The sequence below is a fragment of the Candoia aspera genome, chromosome 7 (assembly GCF_035149785.1).
Source record: "Candoia aspera isolate rCanAsp1 chromosome 7, rCanAsp1.hap2, whole genome shotgun sequence".
NCBI lineage: Eukaryota > Metazoa > Chordata > Lepidosauria > Squamata > Boidae > Candoia > Candoia aspera.
In genome coordinates this window covers 42,595,364-42,610,326 of record NC_086159.1, presented here as the reverse complement: position 1 = coordinate 42,610,326, position 14,963 = coordinate 42,595,364, and the positions used below count along the sequence as shown (strand labels likewise).

Here is a 14,963-nt window from a genome sequence, read left to right as displayed (position 1 = left end):
TTCTCTGTGGCACAGCAGAGATTCTATATTTATAATGCTTGTTAGGAAGCACAGCAAGATGTTTGTGTGTCATACTATTACTACTGCTATCAAACAGGATACAAATACATTAGAAAGCATCATTAGGTTAACAAACACTATGTTTTTGCTTATATCTATAATTCTCCACAATTATGTACATTTATAATTAATTTATAATGTTCTATGTTAGTGATATTAGATGCTTTATTCTGTGGTTTGTCACTTAGCACTGCAGTTCCAATCAAAAAATATGAGTGTGTGATGAAAAAAGTGACAGTAATGTTTCCTGTAAAAAATTAGAACATCTGGTAACATAGTGACCTATGATCTTTCATTTTGTGACATAAGGCATAAGACATTTTGCAGTAGTTTGCCTTATTTTCACTGGAAACATCATCTTGCAAATGTTTAAATGTAATGACTATGCTACAGTATATATAACAAGATAGGAAACTTTTTGTTAAAAGTTATGTCCTCAGTTCCTTGAATTACCAATCAACATAACAATAGAGAAAATCAAAACTCCTGGAGGACACTATGTTGGCACAGTTGCCACTAATTTTGAAAATATATTCTGCCTTTAGTTGCAGTGTTAGGCAACCTTCCCAATATGGTGTCCTCTAGCTGTTTGGGTTCTTCTGTAGTCATGTTGACTGGGAATTTGGGGAACTGAACATATAACAACTGGAGGATGTAAATAGATTGCTTTACACATCCTACGGCAACCCCAGATAATGATGTGCAGACTGCTTCATGCCTTTGCTTATTTGCTTCTAGTACAATTTATAAAGCAGGGATTTGTGTATTTCTGTTGATAGAATGTAATTCATATTCACAAAGCACTGCTTTACATAATATGTTCAAGGGTTAACTCATGCATCCTGTATTTACATCTTATACTTGCAAAGTTACCTAGAAATACATTCAAACATCTAGTATCACAGATGGATTCTTTCCCATTATGCTTTATTGCATCATTATAGCATCACATTTTCCTACAGGGACCAACTTATCCTGTATTTATCTGCCTATCTGATCTAGTCAAATAGGATCAAATCCCCCAGGGTCCCATCTATGTGAGAATAGTTTCAGGACCTCAGAAGTGGACATTTTCAATTTCTATTCCTGTATTTTGGAATTTTCTCCCTACAGAGATCCAATCCACTTCTTCCCTTCTGGATTTCAGGAGAACAGTTAAAACTTGGCTATTCCATCAAGCACAGGAAGAGGGCGTGCTGTGACTGAAGTCTTGAATCTGGTGGATACATATTTTTGTGTCTTTTCTGTTTTTCTTTAGGGTTGATATTATATTTGGTTTATTTTATGGGTGGCTCTTTTTTAGGTTGTTGAAGGGTCTCCTCCTCCTTCCTGTTAGCTACCCACAGTTTTTATGAATGGGTACAACATAAAACATACAAATAAAGTAAGTAAATAAATAAATATGGGAAGTGTTATTGTAATTGTGCAAGAACAATGCAAATCTACCTTCGTGCAAATGGATCTCTGTGAAACTGCTTCCAGTTATTGTATGGGTTGCATGTAGATTGTACTGCAACATACAGTACACAACAGCCACTTAGGTTTGGTGCTATTGATGTCAAATTTGTTTTAGTTATTCTGCTAATGCTAGACATTTATGTATGTGATGAAAGGTGTTTGAAAACTCTTTTCTATATGGAAACAAGCTATGACCACAAACATATGGTCTCCCATTATGTACAAACAGATCCTTTTGACAAAACTGGAAAGAGAAAGATCCAATTTTTTTTTCAGTCTTAAGCTGGTAACTGTAAAACCTTTATCATGTTCAGTGATTATGTTTGAACACAATTTCATGACAGAAGTTACATAGCTTGAGAAAAAGATGCTTAAAAGTTTCCAAGCAGATTGCACAGAATAAAGAGAGAGTTAACAGACTGAAAGAGTAAAAATACTAGAACACAGGAGAAGATCCAAGATACTTAAAAGTGCTAAGCTTACAAAATTCTTTAACCTTTAAATAAACACTGACATATTAAAATGCTGATCTAATAACTGATACAATGTTATAACAGTTGAAGAGTAATCATGGATATATATGATAAAAATAAGGTTATACATAAAAGTGGCTAAGATTCTGACATAGGGTGTCAAGTATGGGAGCTGTGCTATACAATGATTATACAATCCTTTGAGCTAACTGCAATAGCAATTGCCCAAAAATTTGTGACACTTCTAGATGTTCTCATTAACTTGTCAGCTAAAGTGGAGAACAAGGTTAATCTGAACTATGCTCCTTCCATGGCACCTTCTCTTGGTCTTCTAGCTAAAATCAAAGTGTAGCATCTATTTTTACCATTTATAATATCAGTACAGTTCTCTGGGTGATGCAACTGACACTGGCATGTACCATATATCTTGCTTATGTACTCTGGGATTCTTAAAAAAATTGTGCTACTTCATGATTTAAGCAAATAAATGTTTCTTCTTGCAAAAACTACTGTTTCAGGAAATTGCCCCTCAAAGTATTCAGTAGTAATCTTTTTAAGGGGTTTTGTGTTACTTCTTTAGATGTTTCTGCGTGATGCAATTCAGCTACACTACACAATGTAATGAGAAATTCTGCAGTCCCAAGCCTCAAGATTTTTGTTTTTGTTTTAAAGGAATCATAAATGGATTAGCCTTATGGTTTCATCACAACAGTTGGAACTAACAATGGCCGTACTAAAAGAATAGCATTGCTTCTAAGTTTTAAGCTCAATATTTGCAACAAAACCTAGGGAAAATACCTATGGAAAGACTCTGGAGGATCACAGATTAGAGAATTGGCTGGTTAGTCAATTACTGTGAGTCTTAGGACAGCTCCTTATCCAGTCTTATAGAAGGAAGGCTTTGCAGAACTGTTATCAAACAGCTCAGATTTTTACTTAGCTGCACTCCTCAAGCCACACGGTGCCATTTGTCTCAGAGCTGTGTCTTAAACTGAACAGTGGGTACTAAAGGGCTGTGGGATATATTCTTGATTGTGGAATTCAACATTTGATTAAGTGTGAGTTTTAGAAACAGAATACTAGTCATTCTTTATTTTAAAAAAACTCTGGGACCGAACAGACAAAACCCAGGTCCAAGTTGTCTTTGGAGGTTGACAGAGAAGAGAATCTGTACAGGAAAGAACTATGCAGAGAAGGAAATGAGACTACAACTTGAGTCCAGGTCTTTAAGATGCCACGTGGATGTTGTGTAGCATAACACAACCTTTCTCACATGCTTAATTCTTTTCTGAAATAGTGATTTTGCTTTTAGGTATCTTGGAGCTTTTGATAACCCCAGTTTAATTGGATATTTGTAACCAAAAACTGAAGAAATGTGCTTAACTGAGTATGCTGTGAATTGCCTTTTACAGAGCAACTACAAGATCACTTCATAATGAACCGAAGCTATAAAGGACCTCTGCAAATTGATGTTTCTGTTTTGCTTAAACAGTGAATACCGTATAGTCCATAAAATTCATATTGAGATTAATTTCGCTTGCAGCTGCAGACAGCATATAAGAGCCGGATTTAAAAGCCCACGTCCGGCCCGGGAGGGAGTAGCTCATTGTGTGAAGGGAAGTGAGACTTCTCTCCTCTTTACCTGCCATATTCTACGCATACACACACAAACACCCACCGAGGCTCGAGAAAGGTTATCAGACTCAGTGCACTTGAAAAGATGAGGCAGGTTTTGTTTTCCTTTTTATTCTTAGTCGCTTTAATCGCTCGCGCCGGCCATAGACACATACACCGCCCAACTAGCTGCTGATTCCCTCTTTCTGTTCTTCTTTTGTTGCTTTGAAAATGCCATACTGTAAATTGCCTGAGATTTCGGCGAGGGAAAAGGAGAGGGAGAAGGGGAGAGGGAGGGGGCGTGGAGAGAATCAGGTCACCCGGGCGATTGGCTTTGCATTGCAGAGCTTCGGGTGGAGAAAGGGAGGGGGCGGGAACACGGCCAGTTTGTCAGTTGCAAAGACTGATTTGATGTCCTTGATTGTCATTCGAGGGAACTCCCTTTCCAGCCGCCTCTCCCCCGTAACAGTCCGGAGTGGCAGAGAAGGGCTGGCTGGGTGGGTAGGTGGGCGGCTGAGTGAAGAGAGACTACGGAAGCCAACGCCGCCGTGAGCTCGGCGATGGTACCTCAGTAACGCCCACCTGTGATTCCAGGCGGCTGATTGGCTGCTGGAGACACCGACCCCGCCTGCCAGCCAATCGGACTGTCAGGGAAAGGCGAGGATGGTCTGCCTCTCCGTGGAGGGATTCCTGGAGAAGCTGCAGAGCGGTGATGCTCTGACTCCACTCTGCCCCCCCCCACCCGGTGGCTCTCCCCCCCTCCTCTCAGCCAACCAGCCAGCAGCGGCTGAAACTTCACCCCCAACGTACAAAGCCAGCTCGCAAAGAGCAGGGGAGGGAGGGGGGTCCACAGACTTTTCGGGGCGCAGAAAAGAGCTCACTCGCACCCCTACACTTTTCGTGTCTTTCCCCCCCCGCCCCCCACCCGCTCTTTTCGGAGGAGATTGTGGTTATCCCTGAAGTCCCTCATCCCGGGAGAGCCGCGCCGAACAAGACAAATTGTACTCGTCGCCGAGTCGGGAACGCTGAAGGACAGGCGCCTCCGGCACCGGGTTGCCAGGTAAGGAAGCGCGAGGATGCGCTCGGTTGCAATTTCTTCGCCTTGTGGCGGGGCTTTGGATCCTGTGTGTGTGTGTGAGAGAGAGAGCGGGGGGGGAGAGAGAGAGCAAGCGAGCGCAGTGTGTGTGTGTGTGTGCGCGCGCGTGCATACAAACACACGCACCCACATAAATAATAGGTAGCGAATTTGCGAAATGTACTGAGAAAACCAGGGAAGACGACCCAAGTAGCCTCCCGAAAGGGCAGTGAAGGGAGCACATGTGTCTTCCTCAAATACTGGAAAAGCAGTTTCTCCGCTGCCTGCTGACTTGAAATCGCTGGGCTGGGTTGATATCTGACAATCTCCACCCACCCTCCTCCGGCAAGCCCTCCACCCACCCAGGTTTTCTTTTCTGGAGGAGAAGTCAGCTGGTGGGTGTCATGGGGTGAAATGGAAAAGGGGGGGCAGAAAAGGGGGCGCCGGGGAGAGGGAGGAGGAATCCTGAGTGCTATTCCGTGGCAGGGGCCAAAACAGAGTCCGAAACAAGGAAACTACCAATAAAGCTGTAGGCAAATTCTTAGCTTCAGCTGAGAGATAGAATTAGCTCCCGAAAGAATCGGCTTCAGATTTGTTTTTGTTCTTTTCTCCAGAGAGCCACAAAGGGGAGAGGGGTGGAAATAGGGCGGGCGCAATAAAGAAGTTAATTGCAATTCGTTTTCAAGCATCAGTCGTCTGACTTTACTTTTTCTCCTGCAAATGATTATTCGGCTAAGAAAGAGTTGCACATTCAACAATTTCAAAAATCAGGTATTCCCTCCCTCCCCGAATGGCTTGTAGCTCTGAATTCATCTGCATCTTTCTGGATTCCTAGCGTTGTTGGTTAGATGCAGATATAGATGTTATTCTTCAGCAGTATTCCCAGGGGTGTGCAAGGCTTTTGTTGCAGTGGTGATGGTACACGACTGAAGTGGCGGTTTTGAGATTTAAAAAAATGCTTGGTATGGATCTTCCATTAAATATTTGGAACGTTTAGCTTCATAAAAACCTTTTTTTTTTCCTTCAGAGTTCCCCCTGCACTTCTCCATCAGGGTGATTTATGATATGCTGACGTTATATACTCACCATATATGTCACTGTGGTGTGGTTTGAAATGAAATGTACATACTTAGGTTTATCCACCTTGTTAGAAAAAAAAAGTTGAAGCAAACAAGTCAAAACTTTTGAGAGTAGGATTTCTTTTTTCCTGGAGAATATCATGCCTCTTCTTTTATTTAAAAGGTATCAAATAATATATGGGAATATGATACATATGTTAAAGACACATAAAGAGTGAATCTTTCAACAATCTTTAGTCTATCGCCTTTTATATAAACTCCTACTGCTATTTATTAAACCTAGCTGAGTGATTTGTATCAGATGGGAAGTGGTAGAAAGAAGTCCCTTGTATAAATTTAGGTGAAAAGCTTTCCAATGGAGCAGAAAAAAATATCTGACCACAAACTATAGACCAATATTAGCCTCCAAAGAAACCTGCTTAGCATGGGGAATCTTAGTTTTTCTTCCCTTAATCCTTACTTAGATCTGGATCACTGGTATATTTTAGCAGCAGTTCCCCTATTTTTTTTTTTTAACATACTCTATGTTCTGTTCAAAGGCCAGTCAGTGCAGTCATTTTAGATACTTGGGTGCTGTAACCGATAACTTACTTGTATTTGTGCACTGTGTTTTGAAACTAAGAGCAATCATTCTGATTTTGTTACTTTGTCTTCTTGAGTATTTTTAATTAAAATAGCTATTTTAAAGTCTAAACTGAGTATTATTACCAAATTATATTGATAGGAATTTGGTTGAACCAACAGAAACATTCATAGAGTTAGGCAATATGTAGAGTCATATTACCAATATAAATATCTAAAACATTCATTAATGTAGCATTTTCCCCATATGTATGTATGCTTTATATGCATTCCTAATGTTGTCATCCATGTAGAAAATAAAACCTTTAGGAATTATGAAATGGCTGAAAAATACTTTGTCTCTTATAAATAAGTAAACCCGATCTGTTCCAGAGGGATAGATGTGCTAATCTGTTGCATGAAAAACAATAAAGAGTTTTGCACGGCATATTTATTTTAAGTCTTTAAGTTTCTAATAAGTCTTTATTATTTAAACCTTACCTAGTTTTATGTTTAGGAGTTTATACTTGCTCAGTTATTTTTTTTTCTCTTTTAGTTGTAGGTAACAATCCTGAGACTTATAAACCAGTTTAATAAATATTACTGAATTCTGCTATGTTGGAATATTTGAAATGCATGTGACTTGAAAATAAGACAAGTCCTTTCAATCAGTTACCATATACAATCCATTGGTGCATTTCCTCTGTAGTCAGAGTCTGTGCTGGTGTAAATTGTTTGAGAATCTATTTGTGCATAGAAAAGCAAATACAGAAAATGTTGAGAAAAAGGAGTCATAGGGCATAGGATAATGGCATTCTGTTGGAAATTGTCCCCGTATCGCACTTGCAAAAACAATGAAATGCTTTACTGATATTTTAAAGCAAACCAATATAATATTACTGTACCTGTAAAAAAAAAGGTTTAAATGTACTTTTTTAATAATTGAAGCTAACATGTTTTAAGGGCTTTTATTCTGAAACTGGAAATTTTATGTCACATATCAAAACCTGGTCCCCCCCCCCATTAAACAAATAAAAATATGCCATTTAAAACATCTGGCAGTGGCTATATGGAACACAGGAATTAAAAGTAGATGAAGAATCATTGGGATGGAGGAATTTCTGACACTGTCATAACTATTGTAAATACAGATATCAGAATCTTGTAGAGTTGGAGATTGGTTGGGTGATAAAAAGTAGAAAGGGTTGCTTTGCTAGAGTTCTGATAGAAGAATATCCATATATGTCTAGTTATCATAGCAAGACTGTACATATAACATGGATATGAAGGTAGTAATTTGATTATATAATTACAAAATAAGGATTTGAAGAAATCTTTTAAATGCTCTTTATTTATGTTATTTGGGTTGTGCTATGTTTATAGCTTGAAAAATGAGGTTCAAACACAAACTCAGTTACATTTAATGTTTTGAAAACAATGTATTAAAAAGAGTTGGTAATCAGATGAAAACATTCAAAATATTATCTCTACCTTTTGCTATAAAAGTTGCTTTTAATGTATTTCTTATTTTTGATATAATGGAAGAATTTTTCAGAAATCATTGCACTAGCTCAAATATTCTAATTAAATGATATATTTCTCAGATATATTATATAAACACACTATTTTCATAGATCTATGTATTCATTTATCTTAATACATAATTATACATGAAACAAAAGGATCTTGTTGGTGCTCCAAGCAATTTGTTTGGTTTACGTATTAGTCTGTATCAAGAAGAGCATAATTAGAAATGCACACACAGAAAGCTTTTCGAATAATGTTTGGACTTGTATGTACTTGTGGCATTTACAAAGACTACTTCACCTTAAACAAGCTTAAGTGAATAAATATAGTATTACCTAAACAAATATTTGGGGTTTTTCTATGTATAAGTAATCTGCATAGCTGTAGATGTGGGATATTTTTATGCTATGCGCTAGTCAACTGGAGAAGATTTTAATAGCTTCAAGAAATTTTTCTCTTGTACAAAAAACCCAACATGCAAAGAACTAGGGCATTTACCCAAATATTAAAAAGAGTAGCTTTGATAATACTTTGGCTGCAATGCGAATAGAGATGTTCCTATTACTATATTTGCTATCTTGATGTTTCATTCATCTAATATTTAGCTGAAAATGAATAAAGATCATTTTTACTTTAAGTAAGCAATATGCAAAAAAGGTTGCATATGTAAAGAAGTTGCAATTTCTTATGGAGTTATTAAGAAAAATGGAATGTTTTACATGCAAGTTGTTCTGAGTATTAAATTGCCTATGATATAACGATCCTTTTGATGCTTGGTTTTCATAATTTGAAATGGTTAGATTTGTACTTGGCTGTTCCTTAATTCTGCAGTTCTAAAGATTGTTGGTTTATTTAGAACTAGTGGTTTACTTCAGTAGTAATTCCAATGATCTTATGATTGCTGGAAGATGTAGTTTGAGGTGGAGGGAAGGCAATATGGTTTTATGTTTCTTTGGGATGCCAGGACTTTCTTGACTATAATTTTTTTATCTTACCAGTTCTTTAAGTTATATCCTCTGGGAATATCTTCATTTATCTTCTAGAGGGAGCTTACTGCTGTCTTCTTGAATTTATAAATACTACAGAGTCTCATTCCTGGAGAAAAGTCTATTTGTGTGGTCCTTAGGAATCAACACTGATCTGATGGCAATAATCAATCATAGTTTTGTTTTATAGACACAGTTACTAGTGACTGAAGAACAAGAAAGAGAAACTAAAAAAAGAATATTCAGTGTGATTTACCTGCTGAATAATCAATTATTTATTATATTTATTTATTTATCAAATTTCTTTGTTGCCCAATTCGTATACAACGACTCTTTATGGTACTTTGAATATGATTAAGCTAAGCAAATGTAACATGCAATGTTAACTTGGGAAAAAGTGAGATATTAGATTACTTACAGAGTTATGACCCTATAACAAAGCAATTACTACATAGAACATTACAATATTTATGGTTCAGTTAATAGGCTTTGCATATCTTTAGTATAAAATGAAGATATATACATTTTCAAGATTTTATGTTGTACTTTATTTGTTTTGCTTAATCTACCATTAGTGGTGACCAAATAAACAGACATCAAGGAACAATTGAATTCAGTCAAATTGATAGAAACAATAACTAAACAATTCTAAAATTCAGTAGAATTGATAGAAACATAATCAAGGACCAATTGAATTCAATAGAATTGAAAGAAAACATAACCAACTCAATTCAATAGAATTGAAGGAAACATAAAATGATAGAAAAAATATTATTATGCTGGTTGGAACAACCAAATAAATTAAAAGAATTTTACAGAATTTGCAACACTATACTTTTGTCTAATGGTCAATAGATCAAAGGGTAGCACCATTAATACTTATTTGTATGTTTCAAATTTAAGTTGGCTTATATGTAGGTGGATTTGCATAACATGTCAGACCAGGCTAAAATGGGTTGGGTAATCTGTGGTTAGGTATAAGAACCTAACCTCTGTTTTAGTATTGTGTATCAACAAGGTATTAGACTTCAAGCCATAGACGTTATTGCTATGTGTGATAGTATCCTCTACATAAAAATGTCAGGTCATCAAACCATATTTCTTGGTGATTGAAATTTGGCCAGTGAAATTTGGCTTCAGGATTTCTAAAGACCATAAAAAAGGAAGGGTGTTCAAGAACTACATGTCATCCATAGACTTAGTCCAGTATCTGAAGACTACATTCTCTGAAAGTGATGTGGAAACAAAAAATCCTCATTATAATTGTCTTGCATTGATAAGAATGAAAGCCAGAGGAGTGAGAAAAACAGAATAAAATGTATGTTTGGGGTGAAAATGTATGTTTTGGGGTCAGAAAGACAGAATAAAATGTATGTTTGGAGTCAGATTAAAGGGTTTGTAGTTGAATTGATACTAGGGGGGCAGAACCCTATGAACCTTATTATCCTACCCTGAAAGTTAACCCTGATATCCTGGGCAGCACAACTCTAAGCATATTTATTTGGAAATAAGTTCCACTGAGTAAGTATAGGGGTGGTAATTCGTGATAAGACATTTTCCAAAGTGTAGATTTGTTTTAAGGGCTTAGGACTTAGGTGAAATAGATCATTCCTAAACTTTGCTTTACCAGGGTAGTGTATTTGTCCATTAACAACAGTGCTAAATTGAAAATACCAGGAACACAGTTGAACTTTAAAAATATCTAATGGAAGAGCAGAGGCACAAGGATGAAAATGTTCAAAGACCTCAGTCGAGGTCAAATAACTATTTCTGGTAATCTGTAAATTGCTTTAGACTTTCAACAATTGTATGCTGTATCTTGATTCATTTTTATAAAGGGTTATAAAATGGAATGTTGTTTTCTTTATTAAAATGTGTTAAAAAGTCTCTTCTATAATAATTTCCCCAATTAAGTGCTAAAATAAAAGTGCTCTGGGAAAATCACTTAGACAAGAATAAAAGCTTCAAGGTATCTATATGTCTGGCTTGATCACTACTTTCCAGACTTCTGCCTTTTTTAAAACTAAATGGAAAAGTACTGACTTTGTCACTTATTTAAGCTAGCAAAGAGAAAAACTGTGAACTGTTAAAATTGGCATGTTTACATATATTTAATATTGCTTATAAATATTGACATATTCTTGGAACTCAATATTTCATTCTTGATGACGTATATAAAAAGTACTAGCAGAATAATAGGTAGTAGAGGTGCACATAGTCCTTCTCAAAACACACATAATTTCCAATTCTGTCCCACAGTAGTGTCCAATGAAATAATGCCACTATTAAAAGAGGAAGGGATCTTAACTCATTGGTGGATTATAGGTTTTATAGACAGCCCCAGTTTTAATCCTTCTAATCTTCTGTTGAATGGAATATCTAACTAACTAGGGGGAAAAAAAAACAATTCTCTGCTGGATAGACTAGTTGTTATTTCGAAGGACAAACGGTTTGACCTACTAAAATTTTTGTACGTCACTTGTATCCCTCACCCAGAGCGCTGTTAATGTCTCTCACAATTCTAGTTACTATGTTTTTAAATAAATTGACATAAGCAACTGATACATATTTTCTCACATTTATTCATGGAACTCATGAAAGTACATACATCAAGTTACACCAGCTCCTTCTTTATGATAATTTACTTGTTTCCATTGTACCTAGTTATGCAAGCAATATATTTGATCTTCTGTAGATCTTTCCCTCATGTTGTTGTCTTGCAGGATTAGACACCACATATTGAATAAATATTTGCACTTATCTACCATATTTAATAAGGGGATGGGACACTTTTTGTGTAAGTATTGCCACAGCAGCATGTTATGTGTGGTCATCCTTCTCCAGACCAGTGTTCTTAACATGAGTTGGAATTTGTCTTACTGGCTTGAAATTCTGGAATGCATAGGCTCATGAAACCGGTGGGCTCCTGGCTAGGAAAATGCTCTCAGTGTGTTACTCCTAATGTCTATTGTTTTAAAGAAGAAAAACAAAGCTCTGAAAGTGAGTTCTTACAGTGATTGCATTTAGATATATCTAATCTGTAAAAAAAAAAAAATTAGATTCTAGAACAAATTGAACTGTTTTGAGTAATGCAGAAAACCGCACAAATCATGTTCATGTTGTCAGTCATTCCGACAGTACAGACTTTCTTTTTTATTTTAAAAATTCTGTTATGATTGAGCAGGTTAATTGGACAATTTATTTAAAAATGCCTGATATATGTGATAATTGTAAATGTGCATTTCAAGTGTATTTCACATCTACTCTTAAATACACAAAAATTCTTTATTTATACACACTAGCCTGGTAAAGCAAAGTTCAGGAGTTATCCATTCAGCTATTCCACCTAAGTCCTGAAGTTATTTTAATCCTAGTTTAAATCTTCAATCATTTACTTTCTTGAAAGCATATAAACATACTATTAACAGAAGCTTTGAGGATATATTTTGTCCAGATTTTGTATCTGGAAACTCACACAAGAGATATTTAGAGCACCAGTTGCTGTTGTAATATTAATGGATGGAAGATGGATTTTGTTAGTTAAGAATAAGGTACATTATTCAGACCTGTCAGTTTGTTTGCTGATTTGCCTTAATATAAGAAAATGAAAGGTCTCTTCAAAACTCCCAGCAGTCCTGTCAGAATTAAGCAAACTAAATCTTTGAATTGGATTTTAAGTGATAATTAAAACTTGTACTGTCAGCTCATTAGAATTTGGAAAGTTGGAGTCCATCCAATTTAAAATGAGCATGTATGTTCTCACACTGACACACGTGGAACACATACGCATAATATAGTCCTAAAAATGTTTATGGGAATGTTTATTTTTTTAAAAACATTTGAGAGCATATTATAAGAACTTCCTAAGCAACTTTTTAAACAGTTTCCCACTAGCAAGTTAGAGAATTAGATAGCTTTAAGCATAGAATTAACATTGAACATCTATCCTCAGAATATTTGCTTAATCCTAAACATGTAAATCCCTGTGAGTTCAGTGGGTCTTGCTTGCAAATTTTAGAGGATATGCAACTGCAACCTTAATAAGGTAGCCCCTATCTCTGGTAGTAACATACTCCATAGACTGAGCATGTTCTTTCTTTCTTATGCTGCCAACTCCAGAGGTCAAGTATCATTTATCTCCTCTATATGCTTTCAGGAATACTGGCTTGAGAAGGGAACTGCAGGCAATTCAAATTAGGATAAAGGCCACAGCAAAGAGCAACAAGAGCCAAAGCAGTCATGATTTTGTTAGCATATGACCCTATTGTACTCTTGGCACCTTTGTTCTTTAAATGCAACTGGCTGTGATTCTAAAGCCAGAGGGTCTGAAAAGTACATTTAAATGTACCTGGGGGGGGCATGGAGGGATGCAAGAAACTGACTAGAAGTATAATGAAAGAAAGCTAGTTACACAGAGAAGATACATAGGTCTGTGCAGATTATGGCCAATTCATTTTGGCGACTTGACAAAGTACATTGCTCTGCTTCAATATGGCAAACTGCCTTGTAAAGGTGAGAAACTCTGCCTGGGTGAAATATCCAGGTGATTCTGATTTGATTCAGTCAATCTTCTCCTCTAACATTCCTTTCCACTCTAAGACTGAGCATCAGGGTATTTCACAGAGATAACTTTGAAGAATTCCTTACTTAGGCTTTTGTTGAATCAAAGCACTCCTTCGAAAAGTTCATAGTCCTAATGCAAAGTATAGTTTACCTCTTTAATCTTATCAATACTTAATAATAATAGTAGTAATAACAATAATAGTAATCCCAGGTCCTTGGGAAGCACTCAATAGGTGGACAAAAATGCCAAATCCACTCTAAACATCTGGCTGACTGTGTGACCAGCCATAATAGTTATTTTATAGGATTGTATATTTTACTTCCCACCTAAAACAAAGTGTATGTCCCAATTTTTTACACAATTTTATGTAGGCAGAAAGCAAAATATATTATCTTAGGAAAACCCATGTGGCAAAATGGTTGTCCTTGTTAACAGACTCCATTTTTTAAATTTCTCATTAGTTTCCACCCTCTTTCAAATTAAGGTGATGTCTTGACATTAAATGAGTTGTTTTGAAACCAAAAAATATATAGAAGTAAAAAAAAACCCTAAAATCTGTCAGGGTGTCATAACTATTTCCATTATTTCACCTTTTCTCATTGTCCCACTCCTTCATCCTTGGCCTGTATTTCCAGTAATGAACATTTGAGAGAAACTTGTTGAATGTGAATTATAGTGCATATAGAAGATGCTTTTACAAATATGTGTCAAATAGAAGAACCCTGCAAATAGAAGCACATTCAGACATTCTGTATTAATCAGACATCAAAGAGCTATCAAGAAGGCTTAGGCTATCTCCCAAATGTCTGTGTGTGAACCAGTGATGCTTGCTAATAATCTATGATTGGGGTGAGCCTGAAGGAGTTTTGCATAAATCCTTTTCTGAATAGGCCTAGAAACTTGGCTGACTAATTCATATTTGTGATTTTATAAAGTTGATTCCTTATCTTAAAAGACCTTTTGAATTCAGATGATGAATAAGTATGCTATCTTGGAATGCTATTTTCAGAGAAAAAAAGGCTGTTGAGATTATTCTAGGTGGAGTTTGGAGTTATTGCATTTAAGAGCTATGAGAAATACTTATGGAGCTTGTTCAGGATACATGGAGAGCCAGGAAGGCTGCAGCATGATGGAAAGAAATATAACAGTAACAGAACCCTCCACTTTCTTGCAACACTAAACCATCAAGAAAGACATTTCAACATAATGTGAAAATAAAGCAGATGCCTCTTTCGTGATAACAGGAAGCTTTTGTGAATTTGGAAGATAAATTGTGGCACTAGATTAGTTCATGTCACTGTACAGTTTCTTTCTTTGGTCTTCTATCTAAAGTTGAAGTAAACCGGCCTCCAGCTCCTGAAGTTCATAGATATCACAAATTCTATTTTTCACAATGACAGATACAGTTCTTCCTTATTAAGCATTTGTAATTTTTCTGGTCTTTCCTTTCTTTAACATTACTTAAGCCAAGATGACTACCTCTTCCATTTTACTACTGATGTATTCTCCAAATTGATGTATTTAAAAATTGGTTTGTTGGAGATTTATCTTTGGGAAGCAAATTTT

The 14,963-nt window shown here is 36.2% G+C and overlaps 1 protein-coding gene across 2 annotated transcripts in view; it reads left to right on the top strand.

Annotated features, from left to right (window-relative positions):
- Positions 1-4,300: 4,300 nt before the first annotated feature.
- Positions 4,301-14,963, top strand: part of SYT1 (synaptotagmin 1) — a 312,080-nt gene continuing 301,417 nt past the window's right edge. For both annotated transcript variants that reach the window (XM_063309009.1, XM_063309008.1), the window contains exon 1: positions 4,301-4,665. The gene's annotated coding sequence lies outside the window, so the exon portion shown is untranslated. The remainder of the gene's footprint in view (positions 4,666-14,963) is intronic.